Source organism: Physeter macrocephalus, unplaced genomic scaffold, assembly GCF_002837175.3.
Source record: "Physeter macrocephalus isolate SW-GA unplaced genomic scaffold, ASM283717v5 random_196, whole genome shotgun sequence".
NCBI lineage: Eukaryota > Metazoa > Chordata > Mammalia > Artiodactyla > Physeteridae > Physeter > Physeter macrocephalus.
Window position 1 is genome coordinate 27,919 of NW_021145467.1, and position 22,995 is coordinate 50,913.

The following is a 22,995-nucleotide window of genomic DNA, read 5'->3' on the forward strand; positions in this document are numbered from 1 at the left end:
GGAGTTTAGGCTCTGCCAGCCAGTGCCTTTAATTTTCTTAGGGCAGCAGAGCTGGTGCTGGAAGCCAGATCCAGCCCTGTCTGCCTTCTTTACTGCTGTCCCAGGAAAACAGTCACCTCACAGGAATGGCCCCAGTTCTCTTCTTCCAGCCAGGGCAGACCTCGGTGTAGGAGGCCACACACACCCAGACTCTCTCACAGTATAGGCACAGGTGCACACACAGGTACACACGCAAGCTCACACAGGACATACACAGGCACACACACAAAGCGCACAAGTGGATATCCAAGAAAGAATCTCCAGTGAGGCCCCTGATGTGCTATTCAGGTGTTCAAACAGGAATAAACACCTTACCCACTCCCAAGATTATAATTCCAGCCCAGCTCCATTACTTGTCCCATTGTATGACCTTGGGCAAGTCCCTTCCCCTGCCCGAGTCTCAAGTTCACCTCCAGACAATGAGGGGTTGGCTGAAATGATCTCGAGGGCTCCTCCGGGTCCTGATGTGCTCCCAGCCCACCTTCCCCCAAAGCTCACTAGGATGTCTCCAGGAGCTGTTTCCTCCATCTTTCCCATTCCTTCTCCTCTCCCTGGTCCTCCTCCTAGCCTTGGCTGAGCTCCCACGGGCTCATTGCCATTTGGCATAGCCCATGACAAGATGGCAGTGTTTTCCTGGGAGTCAACAGGAGCCGAGAGGGGTAAAAGGCAGTACTGGACGCCGTCCCTGCAGTTTGTCCACTGCAGGATTGGCCCGAGATTCCGCTGCTCTCTGGAGACCACAGGGAGCTATGCTATGTGGTTTCTGGAAGATGATGAAAAGGACCCCAGGAGTGGATGTGGCCCAAGTGGGGGCACCTCTGGGTCCTGCTGATGCTGTGAGTTTAGTGCAGGATGGTCAGACTCAGGTCTGCCCAAAGAGGAGCCTGCTTTCCTGGGAAGGACCAGACTGGGTTTTGTCCGGCGTCTCCTCCCCTCTCCCACCTCCCTGCCACCTGCCAGGGTTTCAGGAGCACTGCAAATCCTTAGACCTGCCCTCTCTCTCTCTCTCTCCACACATCTCACCCTTGGTGTGTGCCCCCATCTTTCTCAGTACCCTGGTCCCCAGCTCCACAGTAACCACCCAACTGACCTCCTCGCCTCCAGCCTCATTCCCCCTCAGGGCAAGCTCCCGCGGATAATGCTGCCAGAAAGAATCTCCCCAAAGCACAGCTCTGACCATACCAATACCCTTCTCAGAAGCCCTCAATGCCCCCCTGCTGCCCATGTCATCCATAAATCCATGCTCCTCATCCCAAATTTTCAGGACCTCATACCTGGCTGCAATCTCTATGTCCAACTTAATTTCTCACTGCTTACTGACATGATCTCTCCACTTCAGCCCAACTGTCCCTTGAGAACACCTGAAGTGTGCCTATCTGGCATGCCTTTTTTCTCTGTCTTCTGTTTATCTTGTCCAAGCTAACCTTCCAGGTCTGGTTCAAATCCCATCTCCACCTCCTCCAAGTCTTCCCGACCATCCCAGGCCACTGGCTCTGGATGACTGCAGGACTTACTGTCAAGACCACCTGAGTGACACAGTGTAGGCTGTTTTGCATAGCTCTTTACATTTCAGGGGGTGTATTTTGTCTCTTTAACCACAGGGGGTGTAACTAACCCCCATGGGGGCAGGGCCCTGTGCTTCCCATCTCTGGGCTCCCAGTGCTGGCACAGTACCCAGCAATACACAGGAGCACTCAGAGAATGCTACTGATGGGTTTAAGGTGTGCAGAAATGAGACGGCATCGCCCTTCCCCTCCATCCCTGCCGTTTCCCAAAGTGCTAGCTGTCCTCACCAAGAGAGCTGCTAAAAGCTGGGGGTAGAGGCAGGCAGAGTGTGGTTCTGATGATTTTTTTTTAATTTATAAGGAGCTTGGCAAGAGGAAAGAGAGCATCAGAGAACCACCCTAGCTCTGTGGGGGCCCTAGACTGGCACTGCCCACTCTGCCCGACCCAACCATCACTGGCTTTTTGTCACCTCTCACTCTGGCTACGACATCTGGCTGGGAGCTGTCCGTATGGGCTCAGACCTAAGAAACACCTCTCTGGGCTGTGATCAGTTGGTTGGAAAGGGCCCTATATTAGACTGATCTTGACCCAAAACCCAAAGGCAGCAGTCTGTGTCCACCTGACCCTTTTGGGGACCCAAATGGGTCTCCTGAGAGACTGGGCGTCCCTTTGGGATAGAATAATGACAACATTTCCCGTTCATTCAGTGCCTTAGTGATCACAATGCACTTTCATCTCATTTCTTGAGTCTCAGCCTTCATAGCTCAGGGAAGTTGCCAGGGCAGGCACTGTTAGCTCCCTGGCACAGATGAAGGCATGGAGGCTCAGGAAGGGGAAGGGACTCCCTCAAAGTCACGCAGCTGATGAGCAGTGGAGTTCGTCAGAGCAAGAAGCAGGGACTTCTGACTCTAAGCCCAGTGTTCCTTCCCCTGCTGGTTTCTTGGCTGCTTCCTCTGCCTCCATATGCTGTGAAGCCCAAAGCCAGCCAGGATTGGCATGGCCAAGACGTGCTCAATCATGCCAGCTTGCAGGGCGCCCATGGGCAGCCCTGATTGGTTGAGGGTCAGCAGGGTCTGAGTTAGTCATTCACCTGGTTAGTCACAGTCTCCACTAACTGCGAGGATTCCTCCAGCTCCCTCGTCCCTAGTCTCCCAGACAGGAAACCCTTCCTTTGCAGGGCCCTAAGTTCATCAAATGCAAAGGGAAACTCTTTTTTGGGAAAGCTTAACCTCTCTAGCTGTTGAGTCATTAGGCTTCTCCGGGGCCCCAGGCACATCTATTCATAGCCTGGAGGCTGTCAGAGCAGGAAGGGGCCTTGAGATCAGCTGGTGCCACCCCCTCCTCTTACCGAGAAGGAACCAAAGAGGTGATGGGAATAGGGTAGTCAAACCTGACTCGCAGGCCCCCCGCTCCTTCCACTGTGCAGACCGCTTCTTTATTTATTATTATTATTAACAGCAGCACCGGCAACAATACTGATAGCAGCCACCATTTAGTAACTACTCTTTGGCAGGCTGTATACAAGACACTTCATTTATATTCCCATTCAGTTCTCTCCCCAACCCTTCAAGATGGGCATTATTATCCCCATTTTTCAGCGGTGGAACCTAAGGCTCTGAGTGTAAATGACTCACCACGGCCTTGTGACTTGAAAGTATAGGTTCAGTGGAGCCTCTCTGAGTCCCATGCCCCGTATTTTTTTACCAGTTCTTTCTCGGCTTCAAGAACCCAGCCCAGACCCTTGTACTTTGGGGACGCCAAGTAGCCGAGGCATGTCTCTTCCTCTGGCAAAACCCTCCCCAGAAAGAGGGCCTCTGGCTCCAGCACGCTACAGCCAGCCTCTCCTCCCCAGCACCCTGGCCGCTGACCAACCCAGACCACGTGCCACAGCTGCGCCCAGCACCAGGCCCTCCCGGAGACTGCCATGGGCTCACAGGTGCCCGTTCTCCCACCGCAGGTCCCTGGATTCCTTGTGGCTCTAAGGCAACAAGAGGCCAGGTGATTGATTAAGCTGATGGAGCTGGGACAGAAAACCTTCTGTTCTGCTTTCTCCCCAGCTTTCAGCAGAGCATAGGCTCCTGTCACCCACCACATGGCCTGGGAATCCTTAGATTGTGAACTCAAGCAGGTAGTTCATGAGGGAACCTGTACTTCTTACATCTTTCTAAGAAGGAGGAAAGTATAGAAGGGACCTGCCACCCGCCAAAATCCCAGAGTCCTCAAATAAAAGAGTGAAAGGAGACAGTAGCAGTCATCCAAACATCCAGAGAGGTGAGTGACTTGCCCAAATTCACACGGCAAGTCACAGGTACAACCCTTTGGGTGCCTAGACCAAAGATCTCTCCATCACCCCAGCCTGTTTTCCTCACGACCCCCACTTTGCTCTTAGCGCCAGGGCCTCCGTCCGCTTATCACTCGGCGGTTCCCAGTACTCTCTTGACTTCCCGGGGGATGGAGGGGCAGTCCAGCCTGAAACGGCCCCACTGTCCACTCTCAGTCAGTATTTCCTTCCTCGCTGCCCGCAGACCACCCCTCTGCTTCAACTGTACAGCCTTTCCTGAGGGTGGCGTATGAACACGGGTGCTGGCTTAGAAGCCCGAGTGCCTGGCTTCATCACTCAACCCCCCTCTCCGCTCGCCACCTCCACCGCCTGCTACTAGTTGTGTCACTTTGGACAAGTTACTTAGTCTCTCTGAACTTGCTTTGTCATTTACTATATGGGAGAATAATATCTGCCTCCTAGGATTAAATGGGATAATGTAAAAGAAGTGCCTGGTACAGAGTATGTACTTAATAAACAGTATCTACAATTTTAAGTGTTATTATTTCTCATGTATTATCACTTTCCCTGCAGAAGGGAACTGCTCTGTTTCCCAAGGATTACTATGACCACAGCACCTCTACTCCTTCCTAACAGGTGGGGACAGTGAGATTGGGGACCAGAGGCTGCCACACCCTTCCCTTTATCCTCCTAATCTCACTCCCCCATCCCAGGCTCCCCAGATCCTCCCTCATGCCTAGAGTCTGCCTGACATCCAAGCTCAGGGGCAATGCTCCCTCCTCTGAGCAGGCAGACCCTGCAGCAAACCAATCAGGGAGAGTGAGCTGCACAGTGGTAGGAGAACCCATCCTGGATTGGAGCAAGAAGACAAAAGTTCCAGTTCCACGTAGCTTAGCTGCTGGTCCTCTGTGACCACCAGTTTCTTCATCCACAAAGTGGACGTATTTGATCAGAGGTCCTTCTGGCTGCCGTGCCTCCTGCCTGCACGTCTGGTTCCCACACGTCATGATTGGGGGCTAGAGACATGGAGGGAGTGGGGGCCAGAATAGGACAGAAATAGAAGACACATGCCTGGCCACAGTGGGGACAGGACAAACACAATAAGTATTTTCAAAGAAAACATAAACAAGCACAGATGAATGTAGTGCAAATCACCACTATAAACAGCTTTCAGCTGGCAGCACAAACGGTAAATCTGTGAGTTGATTTTGTAATAAAAAAATGTAAAAACGATTTCCCTGCTGTCAGCCAGCAGCAAGGGAAGAGACCCAGCTCTGACTGAGATCATGATGAGTTTAGGCAAACCTCAGCAGAGACCCAGGATGGGCACTCCCTCCCTCCCACCCCACCCCTGCCTTGGATGCAGGGAACTGACGTGTCTATAACACGTCAGGCTCTGTCCGAGGCACTTCTCACCGCCTGCATTCCCACAACTACCCTGGGAGGGCAGGCATTATCATCCTGTTATGGTCAAGGAAAGGAAAGCTCAGAGAGGTTCAAAAATTGGCCCAGGATCCTACAAATATAAAATGACAGTAACAGGGCTTACACCCAGGGCTGTAGGAAGTATCTTTTCATGGAGTCGTGCAGCCCCCTGCTCCCCACGGAGGCTCTGCTGTCCCTGTCATATGAATGTCACAAACAATGGAGGATGGGTATCAGGGTCATGCAGGGCACTCAGCTGTGACCTCAGCTTCAGGATATCACGTCCTCAGGACTATGGGTAGAGCATTTAGCCCAAAGAGAAATCAGTTAAGCTCCACCTCTCTCATTTTACAGTGTGGAAACTAAAATTCTGATTGGAGAAGAAGGGAACCCTGTTTACTGATGCCTCCTTCCGTGTTGTTCACCACCCCACCCCCAGGCTCATAGAGAAGAAAGCAGACTGTCAGCCGGCCTGTCCTGCTTGCCTGGGGCCCCCTCCTGACCCCTCTGTTAGGCTCTGGTCCTCAGCACGTGACAAATGCCTGTCGTGAAGCAGTCACCGGCCCACCCGATGCGGCCACCTCCCAGTCTGTCCACACGTCCCCGTTGTGCAGAAACTTCCCATGCTCAGGCAGCTCCCAGGTGGCTCCCGGAGACCTGCCCCTCACTTGGAGCCACCCCGAGCCCCTACCGCTGCAGTCACGCCTTCACTTTCCCATTTCCAGAGCTGGCTTCAGCTACTACCTGGAGCCGACAGCTTTGGTCCTCCTGGTTCTGTGGCCCCCTGGGATCCCCACCACGCTGGGGCCGACTTCCCCTTCACCAAAGCCAGCTCCTTAACACCCTGCTTCCCACTCCTGCCTCTTCCAGTGACACACAGGGACGCCTTTGTGAAGAGAGTGTATGGATGCAGGGAATATAAGGCAGGAGCCTGGCCTGGGAGCTAGAAACTGTGTTCTTTCTCTCCCCTTAGACAAATCATTCTCTCTCTCTCTCTCTCTCTCTCTCTCTATCTCTGTCTCTGCTTTCCCCCTACTCATGAGAGGCACAGGCCCTACCCTGGTGGGCTTCAGTCTCCCCATTTGTACAGAGGAGGTGTTCCCCAGGGGGAACTAGAGAAGGCTAGCTCAGCAATACGGAATTCTCTACATTAGTACTTCTCCAATGGCCATCTCTGATGATTTGGTTGATCTTGTTTAAATGCAGATTCTGAACCAGTAGGTCTGGGCTGGGGCCTGAGAGTCTATGATTCTCACAAGGCCCCCAAGGGACACTGATACTGTTGATCCACAGTTTATTTTTACACTTTGAGTAGCAAAGATCTAAACAACCTGGAGACCTGACTTCTGAGAACAGACATGAGGTGGGGGCTGTGGTTTTAAGAACAAGATTGTGTAGAGCTGGAAAGGTCCTTAGGAATCTGGTCGTGGAGTGTCAGAGCCAATGGCCTCAGAGCTGGTGGACCCTCCTCTGAGGCTGGGGCAGGGCTTTGGTTTGCCCCAGAGGAAGTAGATGCAGAGGTCACCTGTACCAGGGTTCAACCAGAGAAACACAACCAGCTGGAAATATATATATATATACTTATATATATATATACATATATATGTCTATATATACTTATATAGAGACATATATATGTCTATATATACATATATAGACATATATAGACATATATATGTGTATGTATATATATATAGACTTATGTGTCTTGACTTATGTGATGGTAGTTGCTGGCTAGGCGAGTGAAATCTATACGGCAGGACATCGGGAAAGACAGGCTGGGACTCTCTCCAGCTTGGGCTGAAGCTGCTGTTCACAGGCAGAGTTTCTTCTTCTTCTTCAGGGAAGCCTTGGCTCGCCTCTTAAGGTCTTTCAGCTGATCGATTCAGGTCCACCCAGTGATCTAGGATAATCTCCTTACTTAAAGTCAACCGATTATGGACTTCAATCACATCTACAAAATGCCTTCATAGCAACCCCTGGATCAGTGCTCAACTGAATAACTCAGAGCTTTAGCCTAGCCAAGTTCACACATCAAAAAGATCATCACGCTACCCGTATATCACACTGGGGACCGCAACAAGTGACTTTTAAGGTTCTTACCAACCCTGAGATACTTAGATTCTTGATCTTCACAGAGGCAGCCTGGGGACTTAGAGTACCCAAGGTGGGACTCATCAGTGTCCTGGGGACCCCCAGACCCTCTGGGTCACCTTCCAAATAGTACTGACTTTAGCCTTCATTTCAGGTTTACCAAACTTCATTTTTAGTTTACTAAAAATCATTGAGATCTTCTGAGTGCCAGACACCATACCAGGCACCAAGAGAATAGAAAACTAAGATCCAGATCCTTCCCCAAGGAGCCCCTGGTCTGGTGGAATCCTGAAACCACAAGTTGAATGGTATATATGCTAAATCCTAGTGGAGTAACTCAAAATAAGGATCTGAGAAGGCTTCCTGGAGCAGGTAGTACCTGAGGAAGGCTTAAATGAAGAATGAGAACTCTAGTAAGTGAAGATTGGCAGTGAGAGATTTCCGGGGTAAGGGAACAGCGTGAGTTGGGCTGGGGCCATAAGTCTGCCCAAGGAAAGGTGGGGGGAGCCAACCTTGGAGGGGGCTGAGTGCTAGACTTTGGCAGGTGGACTTGATTTGACAAGAACTGGAGGAGGGAAGTGATAGACTCCAACCTGTGTTCTCCTGCCTGGATCCTGACCAGGGATCAGGACGGAATGCCCCTATGACCCCACTGAACCACCAGCTGCCTCCATCATGCCAGTTGAACCAGTGGGTCACCCCCGTTGAACTAGTGGGTGCCTCATGAGCCCAGTTGAACCAGAGGGTAATGGCAACCTGAATCCTGATTATCTCACTTCATCCCCACCCTGGTCACCCAGCAGACCTCAGCCAGCCCCCAGGAAGTGCTTTCACTTCCTCCCCTCTCCACGATTCCTTTTCTGGACCAAAGGTTCACTCTGGAGCCTAGACCAAACCCAGGCTTATGGATGGTGTTTAGGAGGCCCTGGGACAGCACTGAGCTGAAGGAGATGATACTGTCCCCCACTGCTGTGTGGACATTTTCTGCATAGACAACACCAGGCCCCTGCTGCACGGCTTGGCATGGACTCAGTGTCCCTCTTCAGGAATGTGCAGGGCCTCTCCTGGCCACAGCTCCGATGCAGAAATAACCATCTCAGAAACATCCGGAGAGGCGCCTTCCAGCCCGCTGGCCACAGGACCATCTGGGGGGCTCTCTCTAGAGACCCGAACTGTCAGGCTCCGGTGGAACAGCCCCAAGAGGGTGATGCCAGGCTTCAGACAGGAGGCAGCCCTCTCCCCCAGGATGGGGCTGTCCTCCCACCAGGGCAGGGGAGTTCCCCAGGGCCCCGGGGGCAGGCAGGGCTGGGTGGTTCCAGGCAGGAGCAAGTCTCAGATCGAGGCAACAGATCTGTTCTCACCTGGACCTATTCTGTCCAGATCTTAGACCTGACATGAAGCCGCCACACCCCACAGAGCCTGCCTCAGTTTCCACGGTCATGAACCAAGGCTGCCATTCACTGGGAGGTTTCCCTGGGCTGAGCCCTTTACATGTATTACCTCATTTAATCTTCAGAGCCACCCTATGAAGGTGGCACAATTACAATTCCCATTTTACAGAGGGGGACCCTGAGGCTCCGAGGGGCCAGGGCAGGCCCGCACAGGTGCGCTGCTGGCAACCAGCAGAGCATGGGTGTGTAAAGCAGGCCCAGTACTCGCTTTATAAAGCGCTTGGTCACACAGTATCTCTCCTGGACCTCATAACAACCCAGAGGTGTAGGTGTCAATGAAGAAACTGGACTTGAGAACATAAGATCGCTTCCCGTGATCCAGAGCCAGTGAATGTGGAAGCGGGAGTCAAGTCCAGACCTTCCAACCCCAAAACCAAGCTCTCCCCCGAGGGGTGCTCAGGCCCCCGTAGCTGAAGGTGGGTTGGATGGTCCCGATGTTGGGGCATCGTAGAAGTGGGTGTTGGCCTACGGAGGGTGAAGAGGATGGTGCTGGGGGGCGGGGGGGGGGGCAGTCGTCATGGAGTGGCCTTAGTTCCATGCATTTGAACAGGAGGGAAACCTGAGACTAGAAATGAGAATAGAGTGATGGTTCTTAAGAACAGCCAGTGAATGAGAGAAGGGCCTGGCTGGGGGTGACTTGGCAACTCACCTGCTCCCCGGCGTGCGGGGGGGAGGGCAGGGAAGATGGCCCCTGCATGCTGAGTCGGACGCTGGTCCCTGTAGCAGTAGTTATTTGGAGCCAGAGCAATGCGTGTCCGGGCCTGAGCTAAGCCCAGGAGGCTGTGAGTTTTAAAAACTCCCCTGGTGGGCTTCCCTGGTGGCGCAGTGGTTGAGAATCCACCTGCCGATGCAGGGGACACGGGTTCGTGCCCCGGTCTGGGAGGATCCCACATGCCGCGGAGTGGCTGGGCCCGTGAGCCATGGCCGCTGAGCCTGCGCGTCCGGAGCCTGTGCTCCGCAACGGGAGAGGCCACAACAGTGAGAGGCCCGCGTACCACAAAAAACAAAAAACAAACAAACATAAAACTCCCCTGGTGAGGGGAATCTGCAGCCAGGTTTGGGAAGCACAGGAAAGAAGAGAGCTTATTCGAATCAGCGTTCTGTACTTGGGAGGCTGGGCCACCTGCCAGCCAGCAGCTAGCATTTTCTTTCTGGATTTCCTTGGGACTTGAGAAACAGTCAAGGGGCAGCTGAGGAAGAATCTTTGGAGTTCACAAGCCAAAGCTCCTGGGGTGAGCCAGGTGGCAGAGGCCCCAGGAGTCAGCGGGTGGCCCCAGGAGAAAGGCAGGTCCCACTCCTCCCAGAGGAGAAGGGGACTGAGAGGGTCTCAGTGAGAATCATGGGACAGGAGGTGGCTCCTCCATGGCTTAGCTCTCAAATGACCCCAGGGAAGGGGGTCAGCCCCCCTAGCTGTGTGAGCATCACTCACCTGGGAACAAAGTGGGGGCCTCTGGCCTGGCTGAGCCAGCGTGACCCCTCTTCAGCATGACCTTGCATCATGGATTTTCCACCATGAGGGCTAGACAGAGGAAGACCCTCCGGGGCTACTCTTGGTCCTTGGTCTACCTCCAAGCGGAACCAGAGGAAGAGAAACCTGGACCTAAATTCAGTGGCAGCCCTCCTTCCCTTGGGTGCCCAGCTCAGTGCCCCAGACTCCTAAGCACTTGTCTTCCCTGGGCACCAAAGAGGCCCTGACGTCCCCTATCTGCCCCTTAGGATCGTCAGTGGGCTACGTGTCGTTTCTCAGAGCTGTGACTGATGTTGTAGCACAGCTGAGCTAAGGAAAGTGGGGGACACAGACCCTCCTGCTGTTTTTCTGCTCCTACCTGGCTGTGAGACCCACAGCAAGTCACATCCCACCCTGGCTTTGTCTGCAAGGGACTGGGCTGGTGATGTCTGAGCCCCTTACAGCTCGGACCATCTCCACTCCAGCTCGGCCAGGACCTAATCCTGGCCTCTGCTTCCAGCCCCTCCTGAGATGCACGCTACCCAGGATTACAATCTTGTCCCCACTTCAACCCATGATGGCTGAGCCCTGGAGGGACTCCCTCTGTGTCCAGTCCCAAGAATAGAGCCTTGCCCAGGACCTCCAAGTCACCCCTTTCTGGAAAGAGCATTTCTGACTGTGGCCGCAGCCTTGCTTATCAGCAGAGCGAGTCCACTGCCCCAACCCCTGGGACAGCTGGAATGCGGGAGCCTCCCACCCAGAAAGGGGGGCCCCCTAACAGCTGGCAGCTCCCACAATAGTCTGTGGATGGGGTGTGGGAGGAGAAGTGGTGCTGAGAGCCTGCTGACCCCAGCCAGCACTTTGAGGCAGGAGGGTAGCCAGGAGAGAGGCTGCAGACAGTCTTTCTTCCCAGGTTGCCCCTGGACCTGAGCTGGCCCGGGATGAGTGCACTGGTGGCTGTTCCTGCAATCCAGGCCCTCGGCTAGCTCAGAGGCTTCCAGGGTCCTGGGAGCTAAGGTCCTGCTCGTGGACCAACCTTCAACATCCCACCTAGACCAGTGACCTGCTAGACCTCTGAGCGGCTGGAGTTAGCCACATGGGTCCTCGCAATGGTTTGATGTCTCAAAATGTTCTTGGCCCATTACACGATATGTGTATGTCGCAGAGCATACGATCACCTTCCTCAGCCTTTGGCTGGAATGGGGTCAGTTCAGGGTGCTGATGCCAGCATGCTCATGCAGTATAAGGGCTCAGCTTGGCAGTGGATGGCATTACTGCAGTTCCTGGCGTCCTTCAGATTCTTTGAGAATCACCAATTCAGCCCAACCCTTCCTTCTTCCAGATGAGGAGACTGAGACCAGGGCAGGTGCAGGGGGAGATGGGGCGTGGCCTGCCCCAGCCACCAGCAATGCGATATCAGAGCCAGTCCTCAAACTCAGGCCTCCTGACTCTTTCCACTCCCCCAGCACCCACACAGTCATTCCTCCGTGTTCTTTCTTTTTCTGAGCATCTTCCATGTGTCGCGCACTGTTCCGGGCCCTAGGGACTCAGCCCTGGTCCTCCTGATGCCAGAGGAAGCAGATAGCTGATAAACTACATTATGTGATCACACACACAAAGAATCATCCCAATGGTGACAAGTGCCAGGAGTCAGTAAAACAAAGAGAATGGGGTAGAGAGTGATGGAGAGGAGGGATGGGCGATCTGGGAAAGCCTTCCAGGGAGGGGGCCTGTGGAATGCAAAGATCAAGGAGGAGGCTTCCTTGGCAGGGGCGGGGCGTGGGGACAGCAAATGTGAAGTCCCAGGTAGGCCAGAGCTGACATGTTTGAGGAACAGGAGCAGAAAGGGCCGTGCGCCTGCAGCACGCTGAGCGAAGCGGTGGAAGCATGGGCGGACCGGATCCTGCAGGGCCATGGAGGTCATGGTCAAGAATTTGGATTTTACTTTACATGTGATGGAAGCCACTGGAAAGTTTTAAGCAGGGTTGTGGTGTGATATAACTTAAATTTTTACCAGGTCCCTCTGGCTGCTAGAGGTCAGCTGGTTGTAGTAGAAGAGGGAAGCTGGGAGACCCGTCAGGCTGCAGTTGAGTAACTTGAAAGACAGAACGGTGGTGGATGAGACTCGGGTGGAGACTGTGGAGACTGTAGAGAGAGGTGGATTGAGGGTGTGTTTTCAAGATAGAGTTGGCCCGACCTGTTGATGGATAGGATGTATGTGCTGGGGGAAAGGAGGGAGCCAGAGGGCTATGGGAGTAGGGGGAAGGGAATAATCAGTGGTAATCTTTGACCTGAGCAACTGGGTGGAAGGTAAGCATTTACTGAGATGGGAAATAAAATTCAGAGAGTAAAAGGTTTATTAAAGAGATGAGATTCCAGACTTCTTGTTTTAGACATACAGGTTAATTTTGAGATGCTTATTACAAATCCATGAAGGCAGCTAGACAGACAAGTCTGTAGCTCAAGGGAGAGGTCAAAGCTGAGATATAAATTTAAGAGTTATCAGATGGCAATAATATTTAGAGTCATGCAGTTTGATGAGAGCAGTCAGGGAGAGGGGAGAATGGGAGAGAAGAGCCCAGAGCAGGCCTTTCCTCCAGCACTGGGAGGTCAAGCCAGGAAGGGGACCTGCCGGGACACTGGAGGGAAACCTGGGGAGTACAGTGTCCCAAGGCCAGGAGGCGTTGTTTTAAGAGAGAGGGAACTGTCAACCAGGCCAGCTGCTGCTGGGAGATCAAGTCAGATGACCACAGGGAAGCAACCAGTGTGTTTGGCAATGTGGTGACCACTGGAGACATTGACCATGAAAACATGGTGTAACTAACATTGAACAGCTTGTTCCAGGAGCAGGGGAAGGAGAGAGTGGTAGGGCATCCTTTGTATTTGACCAGCCTGACATGGAACAGAGGGGCCAGATCCCAGCAGAGGCAGGAGAGGGAACAAACAATATCCCAGCTCCCCATTTTCAGGCCTTTTCATAAATGCTTTACAAACCTCCTCCTGCAGAGGCCCATGAGGTAGTCATCATTAGGTCTATTATGCAAATGAGGCCCAAGGCCGAGCAAGATTATTGGCTCAGGGCACCCAGCCAGGGCCCTGAGTCCAGGCCTGTCTGACCCCAAAGCCCCCGCCCCCAACTGCCGCTCTGCCTGCGTCTCCTCCTGGCTGCCCATTTCCACACCCCCCCCGCCCCTCCCATCCATCCTTGTCCTTTGATCATTTCTGTCAGCTTCCAGCAGTCTTGGCCTCTGCCTCCCTCCTCCAGGAAAGCTCTGCTTTTTCTCTTTGATCCCGCATGTCTGTCCTCGGCTGCGTCCTCTGCTGGGCCCTGTGTCCCCTCCTCCCTGTCGCTTCAGGATGCGCTGAAGGTAGGGGATCTGCAAGAGTTTCTGAGAGCCTTGCAGGAACCTGGCCTGTGGGATGAGAATGTGGCTCCTGCTTCCCTGACCGCCATTGGGGAAAGAGCCTGGGGGCTCCTCGGGCCTGACTGGACCAAGCCCTCTCGGCACCGAGGGTCCAGAGACGTGAGCTCACAGGCCAGGGATGTCTGTGGAAGCAACTAGGAAGGGGCAGCCAGGAGGGCCGTGCATTCTTACCCAGATGGGCCAAGATGGGCCTCCGAGTTCTTCTCAGGAGACAGTTACAATGATTGGTGGGGTTCAGGAGTCCTAAATAGGGAGATGTAATGGGCAAAACCGGCCACCTGGCTGCCAACACCACATGCAGAGAAGAAGGGGGCACTGAGGACTTCAGAGAACCTTTTGGAGCCTGGCTGGTTCCAGTGGGAAGACATGGGTGAGGCCCAGAGACTCTTGTCGGAGCTCTCTCCCGGCCTGGGTGCTCCCCTCCCTCCCCCGCCTCCCCGGATGCCCAGAGCCGCCTCCAGCTTCCACCCTCAGGATTCTGAGGCCCTGTCTGCCCCCGGCTGCTCTAGGAGGGCCTGGTACGCAGCCCCCAACTGGGAGAAATGAACAGAGGGGACACAACACAGGGAACCAGGGGCCCAGGCGCGCTCCTCGAAGCCCTGACCGGGGGGCTGCAGTAGTAATTAGCTCCTCACACATCCCCAGGGTTATTTTTAAGCCACGTTCTTCCCTGGTTTATTTTTAAAGTAACACTGGCACGTGGCTGGCCGGCTGCCCTTCCCAGGTGCTGGTGCCAATTCGGGCCAGGAATGGAGCAGGGCAAGATGAGCCCCTTCCCCAGGGCTCCCCACCAAGAGCCGGAGTTAACCAACCCCACCCTGGATGGCAAGGGAGGTTCCTGCTGCGCAGAAAGCCTGGGTCCAGCCCGGGGTGAGCAGGTGGGCTGGCATGACAGACACCCCCCGCCACCCTGAAACCCCCTCCTGCCTCTGATGCACACATTTCACATTTTGTGACCTTGACCGAGTCACCTCACCAGCACGAGCCTCAGCTTCCTCATTTCTCAGTGGGGCGAGTGACAGTGATTCTTGCGTCTCACTCAGAAAGTGAGTGATAAACTGAAATGTTGCACAAATCTAAGGGAGTGTTGGGATTCACGCCCCCTGCAAACATGCTGCCCCCGCTGTCCCACTAACCACTTCCAAGCCATGCGTGTCTCCCAGGGTGAGTGACTCGCAGGCTGGGAGAGGCTCCTCTTCCTTTCATCCCTTGACCACCCCCTAAGACCTGCCTCCACATTTGCAGTCTGGCTGGACTCTAATCCAGGCCGCCCGGGGTGAAGGGCAGCTGTCAGGCTGCTGGTGGCCATTAAAAGGCTTGGGCTGGGGCAGGGGATGGTGGGAAGTGCGACAGGGGCAGAACTACCCCTCCCCGCCCCAGCCCCTCTCCCCCCACCACGAGCAGCCTTCCAGAGAGCTTAGCTTTGGAAAAGCACTGCCAAAAGTTAGCTCTCTCCTCGGGTACCGTGCAGCAGCTAAGGCTGGAGAAGAACGTCAGGGACATATGGTGGAGGACGCTGAAAGGCAGGTTGAAAGTGTGAGCTTCTTTCCCTGTAGGCAATGGGGAGTCGTGGAAGGTTCTGAGCAGAGCAGTGACAAGTGCAGACTGGAGTGTCATCTGGAAGCAGGTGTGAGGAGGATTAGGAGGTTACCGAGGGATGACAGGATCGGCTCCCCAGGTCCAGACTGGAAAGGATGAGAGCCTAGGTGGTGGCTATAGGAACAGAAAGGTCAGGATTAGGAAAAGAGGAATGGCTGGGACTAGGTCTGGGGGGAGAAGAAGAGGGGAAGGCAAGGTGTTCAGCCCGGTTGACTGAGAAATTACTAGGAACCAGGCAGTACAGGGAGGCCAACACGGTGGTAGGGGTGGGTTCCGGTGGCCCAGCCGGGTGACAGTGTGGAGTAGAGCTGGAGGCGAGGCCTTGGTGGCCTCCCTAGAACCAGAATCAGATCAGCCCAGGCAGAATCTTGGTCCACTCTTAAAATCAGGGTGCAGGAGAAGGAAGCAGAGGCAGCAGGGGAGACTGCAAAGGACCAGTGGGAAGCAGGAGGGTTGGGTTTCCAGTGAGGAAGAGGACCGGCCATCAGGGCTGAGCATGGCCAGACTATGAAGGAAAATGAGGGTGCCAGCAGCCAAGACCGCCATGTATGACTGTCCAGGTTATGGACTTTCCAAAAGAATCCAGCTGATGGGTGTGGGTTGCTGAAGTCCAGCCTGCTTACCAAGCCATGCACTCTCCCAGGGGCTGCAACCATCCAGAGGGGCCCGTTTCTTTTCTAATTGGTCCCAGAGTGCCATGTAATTAAGGCAGCCCTGCTCACAGAGCACCGGGTCTGGTACTCAGGAAATTCCTGATGCTGCTGGGGAGAGTAGTCTTAGTGGGTGAAGCAGGGGCATCCTGATGGGTGAGGGGAGAAGCAACAGGCGCATGGTGGGCCTGCCTCCCTTGCTCCTTCCCTGTCTCCCTCCCTTCCGTTTTTTGAAGACTTGAGGCAAATAGTGGGAAGTTAGCAGAGGACAATTTAAAAATACCCTCAAATGGGGGGCCTCCAGGAGAAAGGTTAGGAAGAAAAGCCCAAGGCCGGGGCAGCATGTAGTTAGGGGTTCAGCCTTGGGAGGGGAGGCCTCACCACCTCTGAAACGGGAGTTGGAGGAAAAGAGCAAAGCACTCAGACAGAGCAGGAGAAGCAGTATGGGGAGAGCCTCGCTCTGCCAAGTATTTGCTGTGTGACCTTGGGCAAGTCACTTAACTTCTCTGCGGCTCAGTTCCTGCATCTTTAAATAGGAATAATAGTAGTACCTACAGAATAGGGATGTTAGAGGAATAAAAGAGGAGCCTATATTAGCTCGCTTAGAGCAGTGGCACATAGTAAGCACTATATAAAGCTCAGCTAAGACTATTTTGAATTGGGGAGGAGGGAGCAGTGACAGAGTCATTTAATCATTTGAATAAAGTCAAGGGAAGAGAAAGCCAGCTCCCCCAGATCCCACATGGGGGTGGACGGAGGAGAAGGCACAGCAGCACTGTAAGCAGTAGCTGGGGAGGGCTGGGTCCTGGGGACACTGCCTGGGTCCAGGGGACTCTGCGCAGCTTGCAGCTCTAGGCACCGTAGAAAGCAAGCTCGGGACACCCCTGCATGAATAGGCATCCTCTATAGGCCGTAGGAGCCAGGAAGTCATTCTCCAATTATACCCCAGCCCGGCCGGGCTCTCCTGCGATTCTGGGCTGTGAACAGCAGTGTAGATGGAGAACTTGCAAGGCTGGTGGAGTGGCAGAGCTCATTGAAAAGGTTGGGAAATCAGAGGTCAGAGGAGAGGTGACAAGCCTGGGGTGAGTCAGGCAGCGGGAGGCAGGCTGGGGGGGTGAGCGTCTGCTTCCATGTCTCTGTGTAAACGGCAGTGTCCCAAGGATGGGGACAGCTGCTTGTGTCTCCACTGAAGACGGCTGAGAAGCAACGGCCTGAGCCTCATTTCATTCCACCTAAGGAGCATTTCCGACAGGGCCCAGGGTTGAGTGAAGTGTGTTTCCGTGGAGAGGGGTGGAATCTTAGCCTCCAGGTTGGGTCCAGGCCTGTGTGGAGGAAGAGCTGTGTTTGGTGGCTTCTTTAGATCCCTGAGGGCCTGGAACTTGAAGGAACAGCGGGGGGCCCAGAGGCCAAGTCCTGTAGGGGACTCCTCTCCTTTTACTGAAGGGCAGATTTTCCTGCTTCCTGGGTGTGTCCACCCTATAGCCCCCCTGGTTCTTGTACTCTCTGCCCTGGATGGTGGACAGGGTCATGCCAAGAGGCCACGGTGGGGGACATGCGGGGTATTGGAGTGAGCGAGTGTGTGTGTGTGCGTGTGTGCGCACACGGGCACGTGTGAGTGGTAGGGGTGAGGACACCATGTCTACAGGCTGGCTCAGAGGGAGAGGAGGTCCTGGCAACCGGCTTCAGGCTGAAGTCCCTGTTGCCTGGAGTCCCTCTCCTCCTGGGCACTGTGCCAACCTACACCATCTGAGCTCCTGAGCCCTGGGCAGGGTGTTGAGCCTAAGAAAAACCTCCTTCACATCTCCTGGCATCTGCTCCCAAATTCCCTGCCAGCCCAGAGCTGTCTGGGCCACCAGCCATGGCCAGCAAGGAGAGTGGGAAGCAGGTGATGGAGACAGAGCCCACGGGGGCCACGTTCGCTTCAAGGCCTCCCTGCCAAACACAACCCATGCATCCAGACCAGCTTCGTGCATCCGCTGGGAATCCACCACAGACACCGGGCAAGGTGGGCCAGTGAGAGAGGCACCCACCTCCACGCAAAACCTAATACCTGGCAGAGAGTGGCAGGGGCAGAAGAAGGTGCCGTTCTTCCAACAGGGAGACAGGGGAGGGTGCCCCAAAAGAGGCAGCCCTGGAGCTGCCCTTCCTTGGAGGACGGAAGAGAGGAGGGAGGGAACTCCAGGCAGCCCAACAACATGAGGAAGTGCGCAGAGGTGAGGCGCAGAGGGGACTGGAAGTGTTGGGGGAGCCAGGAGAGAGCAGGCCAGGTTGGGGGTGCGTTAGGTTGTGCACAGCCTACGTGCTGGGCCAGGAAACCCCTAGAGTGTATTGTGTGCATTTGGGGAACTAAGGAAGGCTTCTGAGTGGTGAGTGGCAGCTCAGAGCTGTGCTTTGAAACATAATATTAACAACAGCTCCCACCTCCTGAGACCTTCCACATGCCAGGCCTTGTCCTAGGTACTTTGCGCACTGTTTTTCTAACCCCAAAGTCACCCAGCTACCTAATAGGAGAGGGGATCAGAGAGGCAGTGTGGGTTATGGGAGAAGCAGCAGGCCTGCGATCAAGAGGCCTGGGTCCCAGGTCCAACTCCGGGTGAGACACCAACCTTTCCAGGTTTCAATGTCCCCAGCCATCGAATGGAGACCACCCCTGCCCAGTGGGCCACGTAGGGCAGCTGCGTGGATTCAACAGTAAGGCTCCTGAACACTCCAGCGTGCAGTGCCCATATGGGTCTCCCCAGACTCATCCAGGGCCCTTCTGCTGTGCAGCTCACTTTGCCAGACACACCTGGAACACAGTGCTTGGGAGCCTGGCTTCTCCATCTGGAGTGGCTGGAGCTTAGCCAGGGCACCGTGCCCCCTTGGACCTGTGTGAGTAAAAGGGGACTTCTGAAAGGAAACAGCACCACTTAGCTGGTGTCAAAGACCCGCAGTCAGAAGTCCAGGCCTCTCTCTCTCCGTCTCTCTCAGGCCACACCCTCCCCGTCTCTGCTGTTCCTGCTCACGCTGGCTTCTCTTCCCCCATAACCCCGACTTGCATGTGGCTTTGGTTCACCCTGGTCTCAGTTAGGACCCAATTCTTTGTAACCCTGCAGCTCAGCTCCCCCAAACTACCCAGCCCCTCAGCCCTCATCACAACCCCTGGGAGAGACAACCTGACTCGTCCACCCACCTGATAGTTCGGGTCCCCTTAGATCAGGTGTGCATCCCTAGTCCAATCCGTAGTCCAGGGCCACATGGTACGAAGGTGCTACCTGGGCCCATCCTTAACTAGGGCTGTTTCAGGACAGCTCCGAAGAGGCAGGAAGGGGGTAGCCACACCAGACATGTCCACCCCAGACAGCCTCACTGGGGGCCCTGGGCCCCTGCCCTCCAGCTCTCCTCTCCACACCTCCTGCTCTGTCTGGCTCCGCGCCTGACTGAAGCATCCAGGAATCTCTAAAAAGAACCTCCAGGGACAGCTGCTCCCTGGGACAGAAAGGACTGGCCCTTCAACTTCTGGGTTCATTAGGCTGGCAGAAAGCAGGGGAGGGGCTCAGAAGAGAGGGTCTTTGGCAGGATGCCATCAGGATGGATGCAGAGCCCTAAGACTCTAAGACCCAGATCCTACCCTGAGGGGCTTCCAGTGGTCTTAGGATGATGACCAGCAGGACACATTTTCCATGCTCTATTCGCAAGGTGAACGGTCCCAGGGACACCTGAAAGTGCCTGGACTTTGAAGGCGAAAAGGTCTAGGTTGAACCCTAGATTTTCCAATTTTTATCTGCATGACCTTGGACAAGTAGTATTTAACCTGAGCCTTAGTTTCCTCATCAAAATGGAGTTACTAATGCCCACCTTGAAAATCATGGTGAGAATTGGAGAAGATTGCTGCAAGGGTGGCTGAGCTCCTGATATGGTTACAGTTATTAGTAGGTCCACTAGGAACAGCGAAGGCACAGGATCTGTTCTGGCCTGTGACTGTCCCCTCTTTCTCTCCCCTTCCTTCCTCTTACACTCCGTCCCCTCCTGGTTCCCCCCTGCCACCTCAGCTACACAGAGGGGAGGCCAGGAGGCGAGTCCCCACACAGGGGACCAGACCTGGGCCCTGACCGCCTCTCAAAAGCCTTGTCCAGGGCGCAGCTCCACCCCGGGCCAGCCGCCCCCAACTTCCACTCTGCACAGGCAGCCTTGACTAAAAGGAGCTTTGCTCACAGAGGCATCACTGTGCATAAGGAGGTGGGTAAATATGCCAGGCAGCGTCTGCCAAGAGGCCAGGTGAGTGGCAGAGATGGATGCTGTGTGCAGAGCTGAGAGAAGGGGGTGTTTGTGGCCCAGAACAGGAAGAAGGCTTCCCGGGAAAAGGCAATGGGGATGGGGTGGGAACACAGCAGCCAGCAACGCATCACCAGAGGTTGCGAGTGGTTTAAAAAGGAAGGCAGGGCTTCACAATAACGCTGCAAATCTAACATTGGTCTAAGATTAAAAGCGTACTTTTAAAAAAACGTAAATGGTAGAAGATGAAGAAGGAGGAGGAGGAAGAAAAGAAGAGGAGAAGACGGAAAAGGAAGAAGAAGGAGAAGAAGATGAAAGAGGAGGAGAAGGAGGAAGGAGGAAGAGAGAGAGAGAGAGTATGGCCTCAGACACTGACCTTGATCCAATTTCTAGTGACAACCAGGGCCAAGCAGCTCTGTGCAGCAGCCAGGGGTTCACACCACCCTGAACAATGCTCCCCCGTATCCAGGGGCATCTTCAGAGGCCCTGCTCCCAGCCGCAGGAGCACTGGCAACATTGCTGTGCCTTCTGACTCCTGGCTTCTGGGTGCCTGCAGTCCCACCATCACAGAAGGGCTCCTTTGACATAGACTCCCCACATCCAGAGATAACTCTTCACTTAAGGGACAGTCTTCTCTCACCTGCCCACTGGCCTGTCTCTGTTCCCAGAGGGCAAGACTGAGCCATCCCGTCTTCGCATCCTCTCCCAGCACTCAGCTTGGTGCCTGGCACAAAGTAGTAGGTGCTTAAGAAATATTTGTTCAATTAATTAATCAAGGCCAGCTAAGAGGGAATAAAGCCATTTTTGCTTTGGTGATTTTCCAGCTGATTTTTCGAGACCAGGCAAGTGCTGCAGCCTTCCTGGGGCCCCTCCTGCCCACTCAGCCTCCCCAGATGACCCCCTTAGCTGTTTCCAGGGCTGGCTCTGAGCTCTCCCACCACCTCCTGCCTGGCTGGAGCCGGTGGAGGGCGTCTTCTGGGGAGACCCAGCACACTCTTGGATCTGGCCTCTTGGGAGAAGGGCTGGAAAGAGGAAGCATCATAGCTGGGGAAAGCACGTGCTTGACAGACAGGGAACAAGCTGCCATGACTTTTCCAGAACAACCTTATGAAGAGCAATTCATGAAGGTCCCACTTAGATGGGCCATGGACCCAGATCCCTGACCCCAGCCCAGAGACCCTGGAGGCCACTGGGATGTGGAAGAAAGCGAGCAGGACTCACCCTGGCTCTGCCACATACCTGTGTGGCCTTGTCACCCAGCCACTCAGCTCAGTCTCCTCGGCTCGAAACCAAGGCACCTGCTTTCCAGATGCAGCATCTTATCAACAAATACTGGTTAGGCTGCACGAGGCAACAGGTCTGAATTTATACCCTGACTCAGCCACTCACTGGCTGTGTGGTCTTGAATGAGTTAGGGAAACTTTCTGTGCCTTGGTTTTCTCATAGGGAAAGTGGGGATAATATCTACCCCAAAAATTTTTGTGACGATTAAATGAAATAATGTAAAGCACTGAGTACAGTCCCTGGCACACAGATGCTCCACAAATGTGAGCTTTATGATTTACTACTATTACTACTACTATTACTACTGCTGCTACTACATCACCACTACCACCATTACCATTAGCTCTACTGGGTAACAGACACTGAGCTCCTGAGAAATACAAGACACCATCCCTGTCCTCAGAGTCCTGAAGGAGACTGAGAGGACAAAATTAGACGAAAAGGAGGAGGAGGTGGAAGAGGAACAGGAAGAGGAGGGAAGGAGAAGGAAAGAGGAAGAAAGAAGAAGGAAGAAGGAAGCAGCTAAAGAAGCAAAAAGGAGTAAAAGCTCAAGGCTCCAGAGACCGGTCCCTAGGGCTAGATGGGGGTGGGGCCAGGGGCCCCTTTAGCGCTCAGCAGTCAGAACGGAGAACCTGGGGGCCAACAAGACTTCAGGCGGGGACATGCCGCCATCTCCTCCTTGACTCTCCGCGGCCTCCTGCGCTGGGAGGCTGTGGGTGGGGGGGGTGAGGGCGGAGGACAGTTTTGCCTCTGAAGAGTCAGCTCTGGCTGCCCCTCTACTTCAGCAGGACCAGCCCATCTCCAACCCTCCCCCTTCCCATGACAGCCCAAGGGTTCTCACCCTATACACAGCCTCTGCTCAGTGCTGACTAGGACAGCTCTGCAAAGGGCCCCAGCATCTGTGGGCCTAACACGCACCTGGAGGCTCAGGGCCATTGCTTTGGGGACCCAACTCTCCCACCGAGATGACTGCTTTCTTCATTGTTTGTAGGGGAGGGAACGTGGCCCCTCTGTAAGCCCAGAATCCTAGAATGTCACGGACCTCAAGAACATCTCCTCCACCTCCCAGAAGAGGAACCCCAAGCCCAGAGAAGGGCAGGGTCTTACCTGTGACCATACAGCGGCACAGCTGGAAGCAGACCCCAGGTCTTCTGACTTCCATCCGGCCCTGGAGAGTCCTGAGGCGACCAAGTACAATGGAAAGAGAAGAGCCTTTGAATTTCAAGTTTGATTCTAGCATTCATGGCCTGAGATGAAACACTTTACCTCACTGGGCCTCAGTTTCCACACCCGTAAAATAGAAAATAATAATAGTAAATACCTCCTCTACACGATTGCTGTGCGAGCTCAAACAATAGAATGTATAGAAGTTGCTTTGTAAATGACAAAGGGCTGCTTAAGTGCAACACAGAAATAGTTATTATTCTAGAACTTAGAGCGCTACATATATTAAGGACTCAAAAAACGTCTGCTGGTTGAATGGATGAATGTTTGTGGACTGGTGAGTGATGAACAAAGGGCTCCAGGAGCACTGATTTGT

At 54.3% G+C, this 22,995-nt stretch overlaps 1 protein-coding gene across 1 annotated transcript in view; it reads left to right on the forward strand.

The window, feature by feature from the left end:
- KCNK3 (potassium two pore domain channel subfamily K member 3) overlaps positions 1-22,995 on the forward strand; it is a 38,427-nt gene that overhangs the window by 958 nt on the left and 14,474 nt on the right. The window lies entirely within an intron of this gene.